Raw genomic sequence first — 24,104 nt, 5'->3', positions numbered from 1 at the left:
TCTGAGACAAGCTGTTCCCTTGGCAGCTGTTTCGACAATGCAGATCCCTTTAACACAGGGGTGGGGGTGGGGGTGGTTGAAGTGTGCTTGTTTATGTATGTGTGTGTGTGTGTGTGTGTACTGGTTGTTGGAGTAGTGCTATATGTTCATATGTGTATGTGTGTGTGGCTGGGATAGGGCTTTTGTGTGTTCATGTATGCGTCTTTGTGTCTGTGCACGCTTGGTGTGTGTTCATGTTTGGTGTGTTCATATGTGTGTGTGTGTGTATCTCTGAGGGGGTCACCAGTTCCAGAACCCTCCAAATGTAAATCAGCACAGGAACCGCATTATTAGCAACTCTGGATCTCTGGCTCTTTCGAGGGCGGGCCTTTTGTTGGGAGGCCTTAATGTTCAAAGGCTGGCCCAGCAGATCCCTGTTTCCCAGGTCTACACTCTCCTGGTGTGGCCCAGCAGATCCCTGTTTCCCAAATCTACACTCTCCTGGTGTGGCCCAGCAGATCCCTGTTTCCCAAGTCTACACTCTCCTGGTGTGGCCCAGCAGATCCCTGTTTCCCAAGTCTACACTCTCCTGGTGTGGCCCAGCAGATCCCTGTTTCCCAGGTCTACACTCTCCTGGTGTGGCCCAGCAGATCCCTGTTTCCCAGGTCTACACTCTCCTGTGTGGCCCAGCAGGTCCCTGTTTCCCAAGTCTACACTCTCCTGGTGTGGCCCAGCAGATCCCTGTTTCCCAGGTCTACACTCTCCTGGTGTGGCCCAGCAGATCCCTGTTTCCCAGGTCTACACTCTCCTGGTGTGGCCCAGCAGATCCCTGTTTCCCAGGTCTACACTCTCCTGGTGTGGCCCAGCAGATCCCTGTTTCCCAGGTCTACACTCTCCTGGTGTGGCCCAGCAGATCCCTGTTTCCCAAGTCTACACTCTCCTGGTGTGGCCCAGCAGGTCCCTGTTTCCAAGTCTACACTCTCCTGGTGTGGCCCAGCAGATCCCTGTTTCCCAGGTCTACACTCTCCTGGTGAGCTGCTTCCAGGGCTACGTATAGACCCATCAAGGCCCAGGCTTACTGGCAAATTGGCAAATGCACTTCTCTAGTAGTGTTATCCTTTATCCCGAAAACCCTTATCCTGTATCCGCACGCATGCACACACACACACAACACACACACACACACACACAAACAAACACACACACACACACATACACACACACACATACATACACACACACACGAGGCACAACAGCGTGACAGGGCAAAATTCAGATTCAACCGATTTTTTGCCCTGCCATATGGATGATATTTAAAATGAAAGAAAAAAAAAGAAATGAAAAAAAGCTGATTTCTAGCAAATAATATCAATAACATCATGAAAGACTAACCCAAGCAGAGCTAAAACCGGATCCAGACAGCCCTATTCTACCTAAAACGTGAGTCAGATGTGGCTAGGTAGCCCGTAGGCAGGAAACAAACACATCATAATCCTCCCCTGTAATTGGGCAAATGAGAGATGTTGCCATTGGACATTGGGACTGGAGCAGATGGCAACCCGAGAGAAGACGTAAACCTCCCACTACGCCTTGTACCCTGGTGTTCTCTCTTTCAGAGAGCTGTGCCGAAAAGGAAGAGATGAAGGCATCACTTTAACGTCCCCCTCTCCCTATGCATCCTCCTTCTTCCTCTGTCTCTTCTTCGCTTTCTCTTCTCACACACACACACACACACACACACACACACACACACACACACACACACACACACACACACACACACACACACACGCACACACACAACAGCATTTACCACCCAAAGCAAATCTCCTCTCCCCCATCAAAGTAGCATTCCTGCAATACCCCCCACTGAGCGCGCTCGCTAAGAGCCATCCTTTGAGCCCCTAATGCATAGCCAATAAGATTAGGGCCGTCGATGTAAGCCTTGAATTACTCACGTTATGACTTGATTGGCCTATAATTTGATTGGAGGCACATCTCTACTTCCTCTTGTTCTTCAGATCCCATCATCTCCCTCCCTCCCTCTCTCTCTCCATCTCTCTCTCTTACACTCGCTTGAGGCGGCAACAACAAGGCTGTCGACTTTTGAGGCAGGGTGTGATCATTTCTGTGGGGATTGTTCAACTGACTTATCAAGGAGAAAATAGAAATTGAAAATAGAAAGTCGCATGCGGCAACCTGCCGTAAACCACTAAACCAAACTAGGTGGGACAACTGATGTTCTCCTGTTCCTCGCCAATGGCGGCACTGTAAAAACCTCTGTGATCCTGCTTACGGGAAACTAGCTGTACCTTCACATATCAGTATTCATGCAAAGCGGACGACAGACCTTCAGCTCTCCGGCTGAATGATGCAATGGGGTTTTCGACATTTAACATAGCCAGTTGAGAGAGAATAACAGACACACACGTTTTGCCACTAGGTACAACCGCTAATTTACTGTTCGAGGGGTGTCCGGGTAGTGTAGTGGTCTATTTTGTTGCCTACTGGCACAGAGATCACCAGTTCGAATACCCGTGTTACCTCTAGCTTGGTCGGGCGTCCCTACAGACACAATTGGCCGTGTCTGCGGGTGGGAAGCCGGCTGTGGGTATGTGTCCCGGCCGCTGCACTAGCGCCTCCTCTGGTCGGTCAGGGCCCCGTTCAGTGGAGAGGGGGAACTGGGGGGAATAGCGTGATCCTCCCATGCGCTACGTCCCCCTGGCGAAACTCCTCACTATCAGGTGAAAAGAAGCAGTTGGCGACTCCACATGTATGGGAGGAGGCATGTGGTAGTCTGCAGCCCTCCCCGGATCAGCAGAGGAGGTGGAGCAGCGACCGGGATGGCTCAGAAGAGTGGGGTAACTGGCTGGATACAATTGGGGGAAAAAAGCTCCTGCTCTTTTCTAGAGCTTGACTAAGTTCAAATGTACCACAGCTTGAATAAATTGCAACCAACTGTGGGAGGTGGAAGGGTCAGCAGCACATCGGCAGGACAATATAAGTGTCGGCATGTTTCTAGAATAACCCTGCGTGATTAAAGACAACGGGAAACGGCATTCGGGGCTTATCTTGTTTCCATAATGTGATGCACTTCCAAGTAAAACAGGATATTAGGGCGGGGCAAAACACAGGGAGGAATGTGATTTGATCCTTCAGGGTTCGATTGGATCATGCAGCTTTGCCCCTTGCAAGGTCTTATATGACGCTGGAAGTGGGGAAGGGAAAATATTTTGTGATATTACTGGCTGGACGACGCTCCCCCGCCTGCACAGACTCGGTGAAACAACCCCAGAAACACCTTCTTCTTTTTTTTTTCGTGATTTTTTTTGGCATAAGTTGTTGAACAGGTGCAAAATATGACAGGGGAAATGAGCGAAGAAGTTAAAAAGGCAATTTTCAATTCATGTTGTCTTTAATTAGTTCCAGGTGAGAAAACAAAGAAATTCGTTATAAATGTAGCGTAGCCTCTGTGCTCTGGATTAATGGTAACCTGTGGTTAGCTTAGCTGCACTTATAAGGTTGTTCAGTCAACAGGAGGAGGAGATGTTATTTGATAAATCAATGCGAGTGCATGTAATAAAATGAGAAGCCTGTTGCAGAGAATTGAAAATGTTGTGCAAAAGCCATTTCCGCAGTCTCCCTCATTACTGCAAGGCAGTAACAGTGTTTGCAGGTCTCTCGTATGGATTGCAGGAATGCTTATCTAAGACAATACGGTTATCAGAGATCTTCTTGTCATGTGACCTGACCAATAACACCAAAGTATGGGGTGACAACAGGGGCCAGGTTTTTTATTGAGGATGGCCGAGGCCACTCCTAGCGGCCCTCTGGATTCGCCCTTGAAAGCGATGCGCGAGTTCAGGGCTGTACATCAAACCGCACTGTCGTAACCTGGCCAAGAGCATCCTTGTACATAGAATCAGTCTGGTTCATTGGCTGAACGGGGATCAATCATTATTCAAGATGGCCATGTCTCGCAACCTGCTGGCTGCGGGCTGTTCGAGGCGTCCTTGGGTGGGTTGTGGGGTTGGGGGTGGGGGGGGATGCCATCCTGGGCTCGGAGGAGCTGCAATACTTACACCGCAGTTAATCGGGCGAGACTGATTCTGCGCTGTGGTTCACTGCTTCCTACACTGTGGCCCCGAACGGCGCGGTCATAAAGGCACGTACACATCATACGCAGCTTTGGGTAGAAGTCTGGAGGTCTGGGGGGTTTCCTGTTTATGCATCTGGTTAAGCAACTGCATATTATTCAGAGGGGAGGACGTAAACACGGTTTGGGGGAACGTACATTTAAAAAGGGAAAGGAGGGGAGGGCGTGGAGAGACCAAATGGCGTGCAAGCAGCTTGACATATTTGAGGGATCTCCAGTCTTACTCCAATCCATGGACGCTCAAGAGCTGATGTTTGACCGAAAACCTCAGAGTGAATATGTTGCACGCATGCCGCTCCAGAAATTAGCAAGGGAGACACTTTCTATCTGTGTCACATCACAGAGCGCATGAGAGAGAGAGAGAGAGAGAGAGAGAGAGTGAGAGAGAGAGAGAGAGAGAGAGAGAGAGCGAAAGAGCGAAAGAGAGTGAGAGAGTAAGAGTGAGACAGACAGAAAGAGTGAGAGTAAGAGTGAGAGAGACAGAAAGAGAGAGAGAGAGCAAGAGAGCGAAAGAGAGTGAGAGAATAAGAGTGAGACAGACAGAGAGTGAGAGTAAGAGTGAGAGACAGAACGAGAGCGAGAGAGAAAGAGAGCAAGTGAGAGAGAGTGTGAGAGCACGAGTGAGCGAGAGCGAGCGAGAGAGAGAAAGAGTGAGCGAGAGAGAGAGTGTGAGAGAGAGAAAGAAAAAGAGCGAGACAGAGAACGAGAGAGAGAGGAGGGAGACAGAGAGGGGGGAGAAAGAGAGGAGAGAGAGAGAGGAGAGAGAGGCGGACGGATGCTCCCCTCCCTCAGTGGCACGCTGTATTGATGGTAACCTCTCCTCTGGTTTGTCCTCCCTCTCCATCTTGTCGCCCATTCTCACCATTACTTTCTTCATCTGTTCGACTTCTGTGGAGGACGGCCGCCATCTGCTATGAATCAGGCCCGGCTCTGGATCAAGCGCAGCAACGCGGGGACAATGCAGACGTGTAGCCACATAAACACGCACATACGCAGGAGGACGGGAATGCACAAATCACAGCCTCTGGCACAATCACGGACGACCACGGGAACGGGCTCGCGTAGCGCATATGGAAACACACATAGGAGACAAGCGCTATAAAGCAGACGCACAATCGGAACGCTAGGAAAGAAAACCGAACCCCTGCACAAAGCGGACAAATACAATAAAACATCGACTACAAATATTCAATACCCAGCCCGACGTGGAAGAGAGGGCTGTTTGGCAGAGCCAGGGGAATAAATAGCGGTGGTTAAATAAAGCTGGGAGCTGCCAGGAAAAATGCCAGGGAGTGTTTGGGAGATGGGGGGAAAGGTCGCAACCTTGATCAGGATGTGCGATAAACATCGGGAAAAAACAACAATCAGATCGACCAGAAGATAACGCAGCGATAACACCACCGATGGCAGGGAGATAACTGTAAAACAACATCGGGACAGCACCAGGATTACACACACACGCACACGCACACACACATGCGCGCGCGCACACACACACACACACACACGTTACTAGTGCACAGGTCAAAGTGAAAACGCACAGCAAGTGCGCGAGAGAGCGTACATGCGGGTGGAGTGGAAATGTGGGAAACAGCGACAGACATAACAAAGAACACAGCAGACGGCAGGGCCGCCGCAGAGAACCAACACAACAACCCAGCGGCCAGTCACACAAACGACAACACAACTCACGCAAACAAAATATTGACGCTGCGCAGAGAAAAACAGGGCAGCAGAGAACTTACACAATCTGCAGAGTGAGGCAGAGTGTGTGTGTGTGTGTGTGTGTGTGTGTGTGTGTGTGTGTGTGTGTGTGTTGTTGTATTTGAAGGGGTAATTAAATGTGGAATAGCTGCTATACTGAGTAAGGTTACTACGAGCGGGAAGTGATCAGTGTGTGCTTCCCCTTTTCGTGTGTTTTGATACACCGCCAGTGGCCTCCGTCGCAGTTGAAGCTGCGGTGGGGGCTGCTGCGGTGGGGGCTGCTGCGGTGGGGGCTGCTGCGGTGGGGGCTGCTGCGGTGGGGGCTGCTGCGGTGGGGGCTGCTGCGGTGGGGGCCTGGGTTTTGGCCCGAGTGGCACCTTGCGGAGCTTCACTCTGAAAACGGCCTTTCGTTTTCTGACGGATTTTTATCAGCCGTGTTTGGACGAAATGTTGTAACTGTCATGGAAGCATGAGGAGGACAGAGTGCCGACTTCTGGAGTATCACTACTGTCGCCTCCCCTCACCGTCTTTATTTGTGTGGCAATTGTGACCAGCTTTTCGGCCATGCCACTTCCTTATGTTGTGTTACTTTGCTTTATCCAGCTTTGAAACAGTGACGACAGATGATACACACACACACACACACACACACACACACGCACACTGATCAGCTAAAACATTAAAACCACTGACAGGTAAGTGAATAACACGGATTATCTCGTTACAACAGCACCTGCCGGGGGGTGGGGGTGGTATTAGGCAGCAAGTGAGCAGTCAGTTCTTGAAGTTGGTGTGTTGGAAGCAGGAAAGATGGGCAAGCGTAAGGATCTGGGCGACTTGACAAGGGCCGTATTGTGATGGCTAGACAACTGGGTCAGAGCATCTCCAAAACGGCAGGTCTTGTGGGGTGTTCCCAGTATGCAGTAGTCAGTACCTACCAAAAGTGGTCCAAGGAAGGACAACTGGTGAACCGGCGACAGGGTCATGAGCGCCCAAGTGTCATAAATGTGCGTGGGTAGCGAAGGCTAGCCCGTCTGGTCCGATCCCACAGAAGAGCTACTGTAGCTCAGATTGCTGGAAAAGTGAATGCTGGCTATGAGAGACAGGTGTCAGGACACACAGTGCACCACAGCTTGCTGTTTTTGGGGCTGCACAGCTGCAGACTGGTCCGAGTGTCCAGGATGACCCCTCTCCACCGCCAAACGCACCTACATGAGCGTCAGAACTGGACCATGGAGCAATGGAAGAAAGTGCCCCGGTCTGATGAATCATGTTTTCTCTTAAATCACGTGGACGGTCAGGTCGGTGTGAGTCATTAACCAGGGGAAGAGATGGCACCAGGATGCACTATGGGGAGAAGGCAAGCGGGCAGAGGCAGTGTGACGCTCTGGTTCTGCTGGGAAACCTTGGGTCCTGGCATTCATGTGGATGTTGCTTTGACAAATAACACCTACCTAACTCTTGTTTTCTTTCTTTCTCCCCAATTGTACCCAGCCAAGTACCCCTTTCTTCCGAGCCGACCTGGTCGCTGTCCCACCCCCTCTGTCGATCCGGGGAGGGCTGCAGACTACCACATGCCTCCTCCAATACACGTGGAGTCGCCAGCCGCTTCTTTTCACCTGACAGTGAGGAGTTTCGCCAGGGGGACGTACCGCGTGGGAGGATCATACTATTAACCCCAGTTCCCCCTCCCCCGAACAGGCGCCCCGACCGACCAGAGGAGGCGCTAGTGCAGCGACCAGGACACATACCCGCATCCAGCTTCTCACCCGCAGACACGGCCAATTGTGTCTGTAGGGATGCCTGAACAAGCCGGAGGTGACACGGAGATTCGAACTTGCGATCCCCATGTTGGTAGGCAACGGAATAGACCACCACGCTACCCGGACGCCCGCCTACCTAAACACTGTTGCAGATCAGGTGCACCCCTTCATGGCAACGGTCTTCCTTGATAGCAGTGGCCTCAGGTGGTTTTAATGTTTTGGCTGATTGGTGTAAAAAATATATAATATAATATAATATTATATTATAGTAATATGAGTGAATGCATGCTTCCCTGGCAATCTGCAGAGATATGCGGCTGAAGGTTAGCAGCCCCGGAGGAGACGGGGGAGATGTTTTTTAAGGATGTGCTGACGGTCAGTATATGAGGCAAAACACCTTGGAGGAGAGGCAGTGGTCTGCAATCACTCCGCAGAGGCTGCTAAGACACCCAGAGACGATCTATCTACCTATGCTCCCGCCTCTCCTTCCAGCTATGAAATGCTGACTGTGTCTGACCCGAACCCAAGAAAAAAAAAATTGACGTGTGGAAAAGTCTTCTCACCTTCCCTTTCCTGTGCCTGTGTCCACTCATTCTTTCCATCTCTCCTCCGAAGTTTGCACATGTGCGTGTGTGTGTGTGCGTGTGTGTGTGTGTGTGTGTGTGTGTGTGTGTGTGTGTGTGTGTGTGTGTGTGTGTGTGTGTGTGTGCGCGCGTGTGTGTGTGTGTGTGTGTGTGTGAGTGTGCAGAGGAACAAGGGTCATTCATGCTTGGCCCCATCTGAGCCCAGCCAAACTCTGCTGACCTTGACTTTTTCAGCCTGTGAGACGAGCAGGGATCTTTCTGATACCTCCCTCAGCCGGGCCCTGACACGTAACAGAGGTTTTTCCTTTTTTGGTTTTATTCCAGCGAACTCTGTTTTGTTTTGCGTTCATCAGCAAGAATACAGCAGAGAGAACAACATGTCAGCTGACAAAGAGACGTCAGTCGGATATAAAACCACATCACCGTGAGGACGGCCATACGGCCGATTATTCTACCACCGCCGGTGCAGGAGAGTGTGTTAAAGATGAAGATGGGGCTGCAACTTTCTGTCGTCTTGTTTCAGCAGCATCAGTTGGTCCTTTAGCCATCCTCCTATCTCTCTCTCTCTCTCTCTCTCTCTCTCTCTCTCTCTCTCTCTCTCTCTCTCTCTCTCTCTCTCTCTCTCTCTCACACACACACACACACACACACACACACACACACACACACACACACACACACACCCCAGACGGACAGTGACAGTGACAGTGACAGTGACATGAGAGGGGACCAGCTTCCCTGGCTCTCCTCTCCCTCATTAGGCAGGATAAGAGACTGTGCCAGTGTCAGGGCGCTGGTTCATCAGCCCTCACCAGGACAGGCCCCTCTGACACAGCCCCGGCCGCTACTCCCCAGCTCTGCTCTGCCCTAGCTCCCTCGCACCCTCCTCCCACAGACCTCTTACATATGATTGAAGCCACTGGAAATGGGAGCTGTCAGTGCAATTTAACATGGTGTGCCCGTGCAAGTCGTTAGAGAGAGGAAGGGGGGGGTGAGGGTGGGAAGGAGAGAGAGAGAGAGAGGGGGAGAGGGAAAGGCAGATGGTAAGGGAGAGAGGAATAGCTGGGAGACCGCTGGGTAGGTGGGGATAATGGACAGGGAGGAGGCATGTATGATGTGACAGTAGACAGAGATGTATGATAGCGCCTGCGACCGACATGGCGCTGGACTGGAGAGATGTAAGAGCGGTGGAAAACGGCCCGACACCAGACACAATCTGGGGGACTCGGACCGGCGACGCCACGAACGCAATTTCGCCACCATTACCGCTTTAATCCCTTACTTCCGGTTGCTAGGAAACATAGTTATTGTGCATTTCTCCCACTTGGTGATGAACATGACACCCGTTTGTGGATTTGTCTTTGACCCGTTGCCCGGCTGCGTTGCCCCTTTGAGGGGAGCGCTTCCTACCAGCTTCACCCCTCAACGCTGCCTCGCCGATCGCCGCACAGCATCTTTAGCTTGTGCCATACCAGCACCATCTGTGGGACTGTACGCTGCAGGTCTGAGCGGCGCATCTCTGAAAGCGCAGCTGTAAACAGCCTCGGAGCCTTCATTAGCACCGGCGTCGGCACCAGTCCTAACCCGAACACATCGGGCAGCAGCAGCAGCAGCACCCAAAATTAGCGTTAAATCTTCGTTATGTCTGAGAGGCTCTCTCGGCGCAGGTGGAGCTGTGAACCCACGCAGCCGTGCCACCGGATGCAGGCAGGGAATTAAAGCTGGGGAGGGGGGGGGGGCAATACTACCACGGTGGGAGGATGACCTTAATCGCATTACATTTTCTAGTGAATTAAAGGTAGCCCAGTGTTTCCATACAGGGAGGCAGTGTGTGTGTGTGTGTGTGTGTGTGTGTGTGTGTGTGTGTGTGTGTGTGTGTTACGTACAGAAGCCACTGTGAGGCTTGTGAATGAATGTCTATTTGGGGAAGGGAGGTGATGCTCACACACATTTGTTTTCACACATGTGTTTCAGCTAATCAGTTTCGCGTGTGCTCGTGTCGACGTGTGGGTCAGATATCAGCAGCCTGACTCGGGGCAGAATGTTATTTATTTGCCATTAGGAGTCACCTGCTGCACAAAGTCACCATGCCACTATGTGCTGGACTGTTTCCGGCTGGTCACAAGGAAATGCCATTTTCAAAACTTTCTTTTTACATTTCTCCCCCTTTTTCTCCCCAATTGTACCCGGCCAATTACCCCACTCGCCCGAGCTGCCCCAATCGCTGCCCTCTGCCGATCCGGGGAGGGCTACAGACTACCACATGCCTCCTCCCGACACATGTGGGGTCACCAGACGCTTCTTTTCACCTGACAGTGAGGAGTTTCGCCAGGGGGACATAGCGCATGGGAGGATCACACTCCCCCCCCAAACAGGCGCCCCGACTGACCAGAGGAGGCACTAGTGCAGCGACCAGGACACATATCCACATCCGGTTTCCCACCCGCAGACATGGCCCACTGTGTCTGTTACCTTCAACCAAGCCGGAGGTAACACGGGGATTTGAACCGGTGATCCCCGTGTTGGTAGGCAACGGAATAGACCGCCACGCCACCCGGATGTCCAATTTCCACGGCTTTAAAGGGGCAAAGGACCAAAACCTTCCTGCTAAACACAAATACACACGACACAAAGATGCAGAAATTGATATCCTTTTAACATACAAGTGAAGGTAAGACCACACTTCACAAGAAGAGGCATCAGCGGTGCACAGCCCCGTGGCAACAACTCTGAAAGAGACTAAACGCTGTCCCTTCGCATGCATAACGGCGTTTCCCCAGCTTAGCCGAATGCCGAGACGTCTGTCATGGCCGCGGAAGCTCGGAAATCCAAAATATGTGAAGTGTGCGGCCTGCTGTCAGCAGCAGCAGCAGGGGCAGGAAGGAGCAGAGGGGTGGATGGAGGGCTGCATCGAGCGACGGGTGATGGAGGCAGGGAGAGCCGAGAATCTAATCTCTCAGTTAATTGGCATGACTGATGAAGACAAATTGAAATGGGTCAGCCGAATCGAGGTCTCACAGGAAAGCAAAAACTGGTAGAGGGGTCCTACGGCGTATACCGCACACACCGGGGGGGAAGAAAAGGCAATCTTTTCCGGCGAATTGAAAATAACCGTTCGGCTAAATCGCGAGTAAGACCACAGCTGGCACAGAATCAGCACCAACCAACTCGGGATTCAACCGAACTTCTTTTTTTTTTTTTCTTCTGGCGAGAGTTTCCTCGTTAAGCTGAACTGATTTTCCGGCCTTCGCAGCTACTCGCCGAGTGCCTTCTCTCTCAGAGCCGGCTGAGCGAATTAATGCAAAGCGCTTCACCTGGTCGGTGTGTGCCGGCGCGGTGTGTGGAGGACCGCTCCTTTGAACAGCCTCTCTGTGGCTCTGCTAATGGAGCCAGATCAATTGACAGAGATAGCGAGCGAGCTGGCACAGTTGCCACATCAAAGGGATTCTAATAACTGCACACTGCGGCCATTACCGCACCGGCAAAAAAAGCCATATTTATATTTGCTTCAAAGCAAGCACGGCGGCATTGAGCATATTGAGAGCGCAGGCCTTCACTAGCTCGTTTTCAAACGGACAATTTGGGCACAAGGCCATGGGGGGGCAATTTGGTAACAGAATAGGAGCCTGTTCACACATTCACAACACAAACAAGCATCCGCTCCAAACTCGGCTTGTTCAGAACACTATTGTGCCCCGGCCTGATCAGAAATCGATGGAAAACAAAAGAAAAAGATGACAAGAAGCGCCTAATAGAGGACTTTGTCATTTTAATGAAAAGAATTGAAATCATTTCTGCATGATTGCCCCGTATATAAGGTATGCTAATTTATACAGAGTAACGGTTCTATACTAGCCTGCTTCTACAGTGGCGACGGAGTCTTAATGGGTGTTGCATTACCTATGCGGATGCTGTCCATTACGCATGCTGGCTCTGCTTAGCGTCCGTGCATGCACACACACACAACACGGAAATGCACATGCACACACAGACATACACACAGACACACACAGACACACACAGCTACAACTCTTGCTCCTTCGCTCTCTCTTGCTGTGAATGATAAGTTTATAACTTTGTTCATTAGTGCTGGCCTGTCTCCTGCTGCAGACACTGTCTGAAACGACATGATGGCAGACAGGTCTCTCCATCTCTCCTGCCATCCCCTCCCCTCCCCTCTCTCTCTCTCTCTCTCTCTCTCTCTCTCTCTCTCTCTCATCCTCTCTTTCAGGATGTCACCTCATCTCTCTCTCCATCTTCTACTTTCTTCCTCTCCCCCTACTTTCTCCCACTCGCTGTCTCACTCTTCCTCTCCCTTCATCTGCATCTCACTCCTTCTCTCACTCCCTTGCCCCCCCTCCCCTCCCCTCCATCCCCCCATTTTCAGCCCGGCACGTCTCCACGCGGCTCGGTGAAATAATTTACCACACGCGGCGCTCCCGCGGATGATTGAAGCATAATTAGACGGCGGAGACAGTGCAAGCCAACGGAGGGGCTTGGGAGCCCGCGTTCGTCAGATGGTCCGTCTCACTCTCGCTGGCTTTGCCCTTCAGAAGTATCACTTCCGCGAGCGAGGGAGGGGAGGGGAAGGTGTGCGGTGCCTCGCTGTGGCTAGCTACACTGAAAGAAATGATGCACGCGTCTGCAACGTGACTTTAGCCCCGCCACAGAAGTTTGGAAACTTCCCTCACTTTGGAGTCAGGTCAGCTACTTAACTGACAGACAATTTCCTGCTGCCTTCAAGAGGCCGCTGTTGATTTATGCCAACACGACTTCTTCCAAGAAATTAAGGCAGTGGGAGGAAAGATTTCAACATCTAAACAATGTTTGGAATGGTTTTTAGTTCTTTCAAAATTAGCTGCACGATATTGGAAATTTATTGGGAACATCTTGCAAATTCGCTGAAATGTTGAAGTCATTCTTTGTTAATGAATCAACATGTCTTTCTCATAACAGGCTGAGATGACCTTGATGAACACTGGAAACACGATAACCAAATAAAACCTTTCACTCTCTTTAGCAGTGGTGGTTGGAGCAAGAAAGTTCAAATCGTGCTTGTATGGGAATAAGAAAATATTTGGCCGGCTCCCAATGGGCATCCCTATCTATTCCCAGAGATAGGAAATGAGGAAAGTGCTGTGTGTGTGTGTGTGTGTGTGCGTGCGTACATGTGTGTGTAGGGAGACGAAGGGGGATTGTTGTGTTGTATACTGTCAGAGAGCCCCGCTGTCACCTTGGGAGAGCGTATTGAAGCTACAGCAGCATGCAGAGATAAGACTATACATGACAACAAAAGGAGCAAAGGTGTGTATGAAACAAGCTTGGATGCTGACTAGCACTGTTTATATACATTCTGCATTCATATGCAGCGCATGATTAAAAAAAAAACAAAGGAAAAAAAAAACAAGGGAGGGAAGAGTGATGCGCTGCTCGACTGACCGCAATCGCCATGACACCCTTGTCAACGGCAGCTGCTTCCGCGCGGCAACGGTAAAATGAGCTGGTTTTCCACGTTGTGACCTGACACCATATGCTTGAAAACAAACAAACAAACACACAAAAACAGCCGCGGTGGGTTGGATGATACCATAATCATGGCTGCACATGTGGAATGGAGGTGAGATCAGCGCTGCTAAAGGTGCACCTGTATCTCCTAAAGGTGTGTGTGTGTGGGTGTGTGTGTGGGTGTCTGTGTGAGGACTGAGGGTGGGGTGGTGGTGCGGTTGCGTACTGAGACCTGCCTAAGCTAGCTGTTCTCCACTGCAGCCTGTAACAGCGTCGTCAGCCCTCCCCGAGGTGACCCTGGGTTAAGCCGAGCCGTGAGGGTGCAGGGCGTCGCCTGGAAGGAGAATAAGACTGTCTCTAATGGACAGCAAGGCACCTGAGGGTACCGTATAGTACGAATATGAATGCCGATAACAACAGGAAATGCTTCCCATGAGAGGACTGGGAGAAAGCGAACGCGAGGGGGAGACAAGAAAATAGAAGAGCGGAGAAGACTAAGAGGAGGAGAACGAGAGAGAGGTAGGTGTATGAGAGAGAAAGAGAGAGAAGGGGGTGAAAAGGAAAGCAAAGAAACAACTGAATACCGTGTCTCCTTTCACCTTGTACAACCCATCTGAAGCAGCCATGGGTGACTAGTGTCGGTTGATGGCCAGCTGCAAGCAGTGCGGATCATAAACATTTGGGATTCACTTCATGGAGGCACTTTAATGATGCTTTTAGCATAATTTCCCCCTTCTGTAATGTGAACAAGAAGTGAAGGGCATGCAGCGCCTCCCTGTCTGTCTGTATGCTCTGTGCGGCTTATAAATATTGGATATCGGACCAAGGACAGTGGCCGACGACAAACCGGGGTGAGTCACAGTCCCTGCCTGTCCAATGAATGTAATTTGACACTACTGCTAAAACAGCCCCCCTCTGGCGCGTGTCTTTGTTACCTGACTTTACTTTCATGTTTACTTTCGTATTGTCACTAACATACTGACAACCTACCACATACATAATAAATACACAAACATGCACGCACACACACATTATTGATTTTTCAAAGGCTTGCTGACATTTTAGTTTTTAAATCACGTATTCAAAAACCTTTTGCCGGATCCTGATGATGAGTGTTGCACCAATTAACCAGTATTATTTGTTCAAATACCCAGCCACCATGCCTCCTACTCCCACCTGACATTACAACAGCCTGCAAACAACCTCTCTCCTGCTTCTAAAAATGGCTGCTTTTAGGCTCTCGCCCTCTGCAAATTGCATGCTGCTTTCTGTGGAACAAGCAGAGAAATCAAACTGGGTATCTGTGGCAGGCAGCATCCAGGAAGAGGCAGCCGGTGTTAAACAAAGAATCTCCCACACTACAAACTGACATGTATTCATGCAGATTTCCAGGAAAACATGAGAACATCTTAAAAGAGACGATGCCTGCTTTGCACAAAAGACAAGAAGATAGCACAGCGCTCATATTGGCTCCAAGCAGGCATGACTTCATTGAGGGGCGTTGTCTGATGTTACAGGTCTGCTGCTAATTCTAGGCTGTCTGTCCCTGCTGAGAGGAAGTGGAAACGAGCGGAAAAGTAAGCAGAGAAGAGGACGGCTTTGTTTTCATCCAGGTGCTATCAGCAGAGGCTGACCACAGCTAGCATAGCGAAGGGGTTGATTTCCATAAAGACTGGCTCTTGTCTGAAAGCAAGCAGCTGTCAGGTGGAATTGCCTCTTCGACACAGACACCACAATCGAGGGCGCCCTTCCCATAATTCAGTCTGATTGGCTCAAGGGGAAAATGGCAGCCTGTGGAGAGTGAGGCAAGCGGCTTGTTGACAGGTTTGCATCTGTGAAGCCAGACGCGGCGTTTACCTGTTATCATTCTGTCTTCCCGGTGTGTTAGTTTTGTCAGCTTAGAGAGGAAACCTGAACAAAATGACATGGAGAATGGAGTGAACTGCAGATATACTTACCTACTTACCTAACACACACACACACACACACACAGACACACACACACACACACACACACACACACACACACACACCTATTCCTGCACACCTGCACAGACAAATCCTCTCATATGAACACGTGTGCAACGACACACCTGGCTGTACATGTATGCAAGCAGACACACACACACACACACACACACACACACACACACACACACACACACACACACACACACGCAAAAAAGAATGGGCAACCTCAAATAGACATAGACACACACACACACATTGAGTACTCTTATCTATGCTATGTGTAGAGGTGAATGACAGGAAGAGGGACGCGGGGAGGTGGGTGGGTGGGAGGGAGGGGGGGGTGTCCTTTAGATGTCTTAATTATGGCTCCTCTCCTCCCTCTTGCTGTCACCATCCCCAGGGGAGGGCAAGACAAAAGAAAGCCAATGTTTCATCTCTCCTGCCTTGGTATTTTGAATTCCGGGGGGAGCGAGCGGCAAGAGATGGCAGGAAGTTACATCGAAGGGAGACAAGAAAATCGAGCGATGCCTCTGCCTTACCTCCAGTTTACCCTCCACGTCGCCTGCACAGCTGTGCTTAAAATAAGGCACCCTTTCAGTGATGCCAGCGAAAGGGGGGGGGGATATAAATAAAAATAAATGGCGACTTGATTACAGTGAGGGTTTTACTTAATGAGCGCCAAGCCTCGACGCACAAAAGCCTTTATTCCTTTGTAGCGGGAAGGGAGACAAATGTGACAAAATGGAGCCGTGGGAGGGAGAACGAGATCCGAGCGCTGCTCCCACCCATGGGTGTAGTCGACAGTGTTCGCAGTTAGCCGCTGTGATTTAAACTTGCCGCCGCGCTCCCCTGGATGCTCGCTGTAGGTGGAGAGAGCTAGCAGCATGCGGCTAGTTAGCAAGAGCCCCGGGATAGCTGATGTAACCGGTTATTTTCTTGCCCGGTGCGGGATTCGCTACGGGGTGTACTGCACCACAAGGCGACATCACTAACCGCTCGGCTAAAGGGTCAGACCCGTTAGCTAGAGGTTAACGTGTCTTATTAGTAGTTTACACTGATTAGCTCAGAGAGCCGACGGAGTAGTACATACATCGACCATACGATGCCAGGTCGCCACGGCACTATGTTCCCAAATCATACATGAACAGTACAGAGGCCACACGTAACCCGCACGCTACTCTGAGCTGAGAGACACGCGTCCGTTCAGCGCATGCGTGTCACTCAACTAAATCAAAGAACACATGGCGCCGTCTGATGACGCAGCCTCTCCCGCATCCAGGCAAGCGCATCTTAATTTTGGGACTGCACCTTTTCCAGAAAACTTTGGAAGGAACTAAATGCTTTTATTATATCTAAAGTCTAAAAATAATTTTAAAAAATCCCTTAAATGGGAATATGTATTGTTTGGTTTCCATGACACAAATAGTGAAAGTAACAATACATTTTACTTAATAGAGCTTGTTATTTTTTTTTGCAAAATGTCACACCCATAAAAGTAAATTCTTAAATAATAAACCATTCTTTCCTGCTTTAATTATAGAAATTGAGAAATATATCTTTACCATTTCCAGAAGCACAAACAGAAAAGCAGTCAAAACATATAATGCTAGTTTACATTATAAAATTTTCACTTAATGTACTCTGTAAATTTACCCCCTGGCAAAAGTGCTTTGTTTTTGTTCAACATTGTCATCATTATCATTGTTAATACTACAGTTCATTCACTTTCTTTATTTACTTTTGTTATGGCCATCGAATGTAAAGGTGTAAGGTTGTTTATAGTTGATTGGTCTGATGATATATATGTACAATGTTCCTGTATCGTTTGTATTCTTGTCAATAAAAAAAAGAAGTCTTAATTAAGGTACACCTCCCAATTTCGACTGTTACATCATGTTCACGTGACCCCCGGTGAAGGAGCGTCACGCGTTCCCATGAAGGATGCCAGGGTGTCAGAGACGCCTTGGCAGGCGATGCGGGCAGACAGACAGACAGTCTGCAGTTAATTATTAAGGGGAATAAACTGCCCTCATTGGATGTTTGGCAGGTGAGCACATGGCAGATGTGAATACAAATCCGCTTGTGAATGTGCGAGTTAGTGTGTGTTCCATGTTTTTTGTGTGGAGGGATAATGTGTCTATGTCACTGTGTGAGCAGTGTGTATAGGATCTGTGTCTATAGAATATATAATGCATCCATAGCTGCACAAGAAAAGCCTCCATCTAAACAGACAGACAGAGAGACAGATAGCTGGCTAGCTAGTCAGATAGCTAGATAGAGAGAGAAAGAGGGTCATTACAGATAAGGAAGTAGAATAAAGAGTGATAGTAGCACTGCCAGGTAAAGAGACAGGAGAGGAGAGAGAGAGAGATGGGGGGAGGGAGAGAGAGAGTCTATAAACCAAACTCCCCCTAAATGTCTCTCAGAAGTGTAATAAAGGCACAGAGCTACAGCGCAGAATGTTGGCCTCTCCATTTATGTGGGCAGAATAGGGAGCATTCAAAAATAAACTTTGATGTGCATATGGTAATAGGAAAACGCACACACACTCAGATACCTAGACACACACACACACACACACACACAAACACACACACACACACACACACACACACACACACACACACACACACACACACACACACACACGAATGCGAACAAACATTTTTAAAAAGGTCAGCTGTATTGTATGGGGACAAAAGGCTCTCTCGTGAAAATATTGACTGAGAAAAAGGGGAGCAATGCAAAGTATGGTCTTAAAATGAAATGGGTAAAGAACGCGGCTCCTTATCTGTATTCTGTGAGCCTGCCCTCTTATAAATATTGGAGGAAGGACACGGGTGGGCAGGAAATGGCCAAATGGTGCATTTGAGAAATGGCACACCTGAGCGGTGTGTGGAATATCATCTCCCCTTGTCAGATCCCATCCCGTTCCTTTATAATAATGGCCACCTTCATCGTTATCGTCTATCCCGCCATGATCGCTAGCACCACCGTTGCTCTCCATCTCATCAGTGAGTGACAAAAAAGGCCACAAGCAAAGTGCAAAAGCATGATTTTGTTTACTCCATTCATCAGGCTGGGGTTAACTGACAAGTTTCAGGAAGTGCAGCAAGCAACTTCCATTATCTTAGGCTTAAGGTTAGGTTATAGGAGGGAAAAAAAAAACGAAATTTGGGAGGGTGGTTTTAGACCAGATCAATTAAGAGCATCACATCAACATCATCATCATCTTCATCATCATCACCACCATTATTACTATTCTGAGGGAACTATTTTATTCTCATCTGTTTTCATCACTGCACTGATAGAAACATGTACAAGTAAAGAAATAGCCTCCTGGGATGTCCGGGTAGCATAGCAGTCTATTCTGTTGCCTACCAATACAGGGATCGCTGGTTGAAATCCCCATGTTACTTCCAGCTTGGTCAGGTGTCCCTACAGACACATTGGCCGTGTCTGCAGGTGGGAAACCAGATGTGGGTATGTCTCCTGGTCGCTGCACTAGTGCCTCCTCTGGTCAGCCTGTTCAGGGGGGGAGGGGGAACTGGGGGGAATAGCATGATCCTCCCACGCACTACGTCCCCCTGGTGAAATTCCTCGCTGTCAGGTGAAAAGAGGTGGCTGGTGACTCCACGTGTATCGGAGGAAGCATGCGGTAGTCTGCAGCCCTCCCCGGATCGGCAGAGGGGGTGGAGCAGCAACCAGAATGGCTCGGAAGAGTGGGGTAATTGGCCGGATACAATTGGGGAGAAAAAGGGGGAAAATTCCAACAAAACAAAAAAAAGAAAAGAAATAGACTCCTGGATGTCAAGTATGAGCACTCTGCCTGGCTTTCCTCTCATGTGAGTTTCCTGTAAGTAGGAGAAAAAAAAAGCAGTACCAAGGTCGTTGCAGACAAAGGCTTTTAAATTTACCTCAGACAAAGTGCCTTGGCACTGCTTTTTTCCCATTGGATGCTTACCCACATTTCCAACACAGCACCTGCCAGGTTACACATGCGTGTAGTGCTTCTTTCTCTTGTCAATCCCCCTATATGTTTTATGCCCTTAATTCAGACTGGCCAACCATAAAGAGCAACCGTTCTTGCTCTTCCATCTAGAGAAATGAAAGAGCCGCCTTTTGTGTGGGGTACCACTGTGTTGGTAGCCGTACTACCAGTCTCTCTCTGTGCCTGTTTAAGTTAACCCCACAATTCTGCAGCCTGACGACCGAGGAGACAGACAAATATGTAAAACTCATCATGGCCATAAACTAGGGATGTCCTGATCCAATCCCAAAAAACTTGATTGGGACATCCCTACCATAAACATGTTCAGAGCTTGCAAAATCTGTAGCACTTAATTGTCCAAAATGGAAGGCTTACACTGCACGCCGTACACTGCAACAGAAAAGCTATACAAAAAAATATACGACGGAAACATCATCAGACCGGTTCAAGGAGCTGAAGACAACCGTGAGAGTGGGGGAACAAGCAGGTCAGTCCAGCTGCTGCAGGTTGCAGGTTTACAGCATGGGGAGTAAATCTCAAGTCTGTTTGAGCCAGCCCGCAGACGCCTGAACCTATGACCCAAGGTGAGTGGCTCAAATTCTTCCCTACTGGGGGTGATTAAGATGGTCTATAATACCAGCGGCCCTTTGACAAGACGACCGTTTGCGTGAGATTCTCCAAATGGGGATGAGGATGTACTCCCCCCAGGTGGTTTTCTGGTGGACTGCCCCTGCCCTTGTGCATCTGTGTGTTTTAAGCTAGCTTCACTGTGGAGATTAGCCAGGCTCATAGGGACACTGCGTGCCCTGTTTAAACGGTTTGTCTCTTCTGCTTCCAATTTAGCAGGCTAATGATACGGCCAAACACAGGAAAAAGCAGTTTGACAAGCTGCTGTTAGAGCTCGGTAAGTTTACATAATGACTACCAAAGGGACTTGCAAAAAAATGAACACACACACACACACGCACATATATATATATATATATATATATATATATATATATACACATGCGTGCAAAAATATATTGTACATAAAATATGTAATGAAATGATTTAAAAACGAATTTATTACTAATTTATGATTCAGTCTTCGTGCCATCATGTTCTGTTTTGAGACGGCACGGTGGCCCAGTAGCTAGCACTGTTGCCTCACAGCAAGAAGGTCCTGGGTTCAAACCCCAGGCTGTCCCAGGTCCTTTCTGCGTGGAGTTTGCATGTTTTCCCCGTGTCTATATGGGTTTCCTCTTGGTGCTCCAGTTTGTTCCTTTGGACAGTGATTTTTTTTAATTTTTAGTTTGTAAATATGTGTTAGTTTGAATATGTGTGTTCTTGAATGTGTTTTTGTCTGTATGTTGCACTGCTGAGGGCTGGGGGGAAACGGCATTTCGTTTCATTTCATGCACTTGCGCACATGAAATGAAACGATAAACAAAGTACTCCTGATTCCTCCCACCATCAAAAAGACATGCATGTTAGGGTTAAATACTCCTGTCTGTGCCCCTGAGCAAGGCAATAGAAAGAAGAACCGGAGTTGGTCCCCGGGCACTGCAGCTGCCCACTGCTTCCATACAATAGGGACGGGTTAAATGCAGAACTTCATTGTAACCTGTACCATGACAAAATAAAGTGGCTTTCTTTTCTTCTTTCCCTCGGTAAAGTGTTGTGATAATGGGCATTTTCTACCTGTGGCGGTTAACACCAAGCATCAAATTTCACTATTTGCGTGATTGTTCATCCCAGTCTGTTGTTTCTCACTCTGATTGGCTGCGTGCCTCTGTGCAGACTGCCAGAGGTTGTGGGGGCATCGGCGTGAACACGGAGCTGCTGATTGGATCTGTTTACCTCTGTACGTGCTATTGCTGCACTTAATGCAATCAACCAGGACGAGTGTGTCCAAACGAACAAAGCACCGGCAGCCTGTGTGACTCCGTCTGCCTCGGGAGCCTCGCTGCAAACTTTTCTGGCATTATCCTCATTAGGTAATGTCACACCTCAGTATCTCCATCAGAGAGAAGCATATAAACAAGGGTATGTTACCAGGCCTGTGTGTTGGACTGTTCTTCGACATCTAATATGAAGTCAGGCTGCTTATTTTACCCTATCCTCTCACTCCCGCTTTCCTTTCTTCTTCCCTTTCCTCTTATTGTCTACCCATGTATTTAATCTTCCACAGTGCCGCCTGCTTATGGACGCAGACGACGTTTGTCACAATGCACAAATTCTGATCCCCGTTGTAATGGTGTGCTGTTCCTCGTGCAGTAGGTGAAGAGCGGAGGGGCAAGCAGTTTTTTGGGGATCCCCCCCCCTTTTTTTCTCCCCAATTGTACTTGGCCAATTACGCCATTCTTCCGAGCCGTCCCGGTCACTGCTCCACCCCCTCTGCCGATCCAGGGAGGGCTGCAGACTACCACATGCCTCCTCCGATACATGTGGAGTCGCCAGCCGCTTCTTTGCACCTGATGGTGAGGAGTTTCACCAGGGGGACGTAGTGCATAGGAAGATCAGGCTATTCCCCCCCAGTTCGACCCCCCCCAAATAGGCGCCCCAACCGACAAGAGGAGGCACTAGTGCAGCGACTAGGACACATACCCACATCCGGCCTCCCACCCGCAGACACGGCCAATTGTGTCTGTAGGGACACCCGACCGAGTTGGAGGTAACACAGGGATTCGAACAGGCGATCCCTGTGTTGGTAGGCAACGGAATAGACCGCTACGCCACCCGGACGCCCCCCCAGACAGGAGTTTTGCTGAGGTGCCACACTATCTACATTATATCACAACAAAGGAGAAAATGGAGGGTAAAATGATCTGGGCCAAAACATACAACCACAGATCCCCGGAACACTTTCTGCATGGATATCTTGGGTTAAACAATATGAAACACATGCACGCACACACACACACACACACACACACACACACACACACACACACACACACGGATGAACTCACAAACATCAAGTCCAGATACAGGCCTGTGTGCGGCTGCGGCCTTGGCCTGTCAGCCTCAGTAGAGTAAACAGCATGGAGACGTGGGACAGAGCGGTAGCAAGACCAAACAGACCTGTGTGGAAAGGTGCCCTGTGGTCTCCCGCCTGGCCATATACAACCTTTGAACCGCCGCCACATATAATGCTTTAAATGCATTGCACACAAACAGCCCGTATTCACTAAACAGTATGTGGGGTGAGTGTGCGAGAGAGCACGCAGGTCGCTGATCAGCACAGAACCGTGGTGAATTACCTCTCACACACACATGTGCTCACACGCCAAAGCCAGCTCAGTTCCTCAGTACGGGGGGCTTCTGAAATCTATCAACTACCCCCCCCCCCCCAACGTGTTGACTGCACCGACCCTAAGACGTGAACGGGGGCTAAAGCGCACCGCGCACCTCTGTAAGGCGACGCCAACTTGATCTGAAGCGCTTCTTACCTTGGCCATTTGGGCCTGCACCCCGGTGGCTTTGAGAGACGACACGGCCTTCTGCGCTGCAGCCGGGCTGTCAAAATCCACGAACCCATAGCCTGCAGAGAGGACAGGGGAGAGGGAGACGGAGAAGGAGATAATGAAAGCAGAGGATGAGTGAAATAAAAGAAAAATGAAGGCGAGGCCTGCCGAGGGAGACTGACAGCCACTGGGTAATTGTAGCCGTAATAGGTTGGTAACACGACTACAGAGGCTGCCAGTTCTCATATCTGCTGAGCACTACATTGTCTGATAATTAGCGACACCGACGTTCACGGGGGGATTGCTATGCATCTTAATTAGTGACACGCATGAGCGATTTGGCAATAACAAACTGCGCCACGCGGCGCACCTCCACCTCCAACCACATCCGCGCCGACGCACTTAGGGGAACGCAAACACCCACGGACACTGAGCAGGTTACAGGTCCACAAAAACATGCCCGCGAACGAAGGCCGCCGCACAGATCTGCTGCGTTTCTGTCAGAAACGCATCTTATCTGCATCAGAGAAGCTTTACGGCAAGTCATATACGTCCTTTTCAATCAAGGGGAATAATTCATGTCATGTAAATTTATGAAAAGCACTGAAGTCAACTGCAATCACGATCCAAAAACGAGGAGGAAAAACATTTCGCAACGCTCATGTGTGCACGGTTACACTCAGACACATGGACGGAGGGCCGTCAATTAATTCTTCAGAACATCACCGAGTCGCTCTCGGTGTAAGCTGTTCAGCCCTTTTGATTTTTGGAGAGGCTGGAGCATGCTGGCCTTTGTCACGTTCCTCAACACCCGGCCTATTAACACACCCCCCCCCCCATTTCCCAGCCTACATAATCCTCTCCCCAGTAACAAATCTCTCAAAGGTTGACAACACGGCAGAGTGGCCGCCATCTCTCGCTCGCTTCTTCTCTCACTCTCGCACTCTATCACTCTCCCACGCACTACCCACTGTCTCTCTGTGTCCCCTCCTCATCCTCTCT

At 49.6% G+C, this 24,104-nt stretch overlaps 1 pseudogene; it reads right to left on the bottom strand.

Annotated features, from left to right (window-relative positions):
• LOC130128399 (RNA-binding motif, single-stranded-interacting protein 3-like) overlaps positions 1–24,104 on the bottom strand; it is a 219,471-nt pseudogene that overhangs the window by 90,392 nt on the left and 104,975 nt on the right.

Source organism: Lampris incognitus, chromosome 18, assembly GCF_029633865.1.
Source record: "Lampris incognitus isolate fLamInc1 chromosome 18, fLamInc1.hap2, whole genome shotgun sequence".
NCBI lineage: Eukaryota > Metazoa > Chordata > Actinopteri > Lampriformes > Lampridae > Lampris > Lampris incognitus.
The sequence above is the reverse complement of the archived record's forward strand: the minus strand, read 5'-3'. Positions and strand labels throughout refer to the sequence as shown.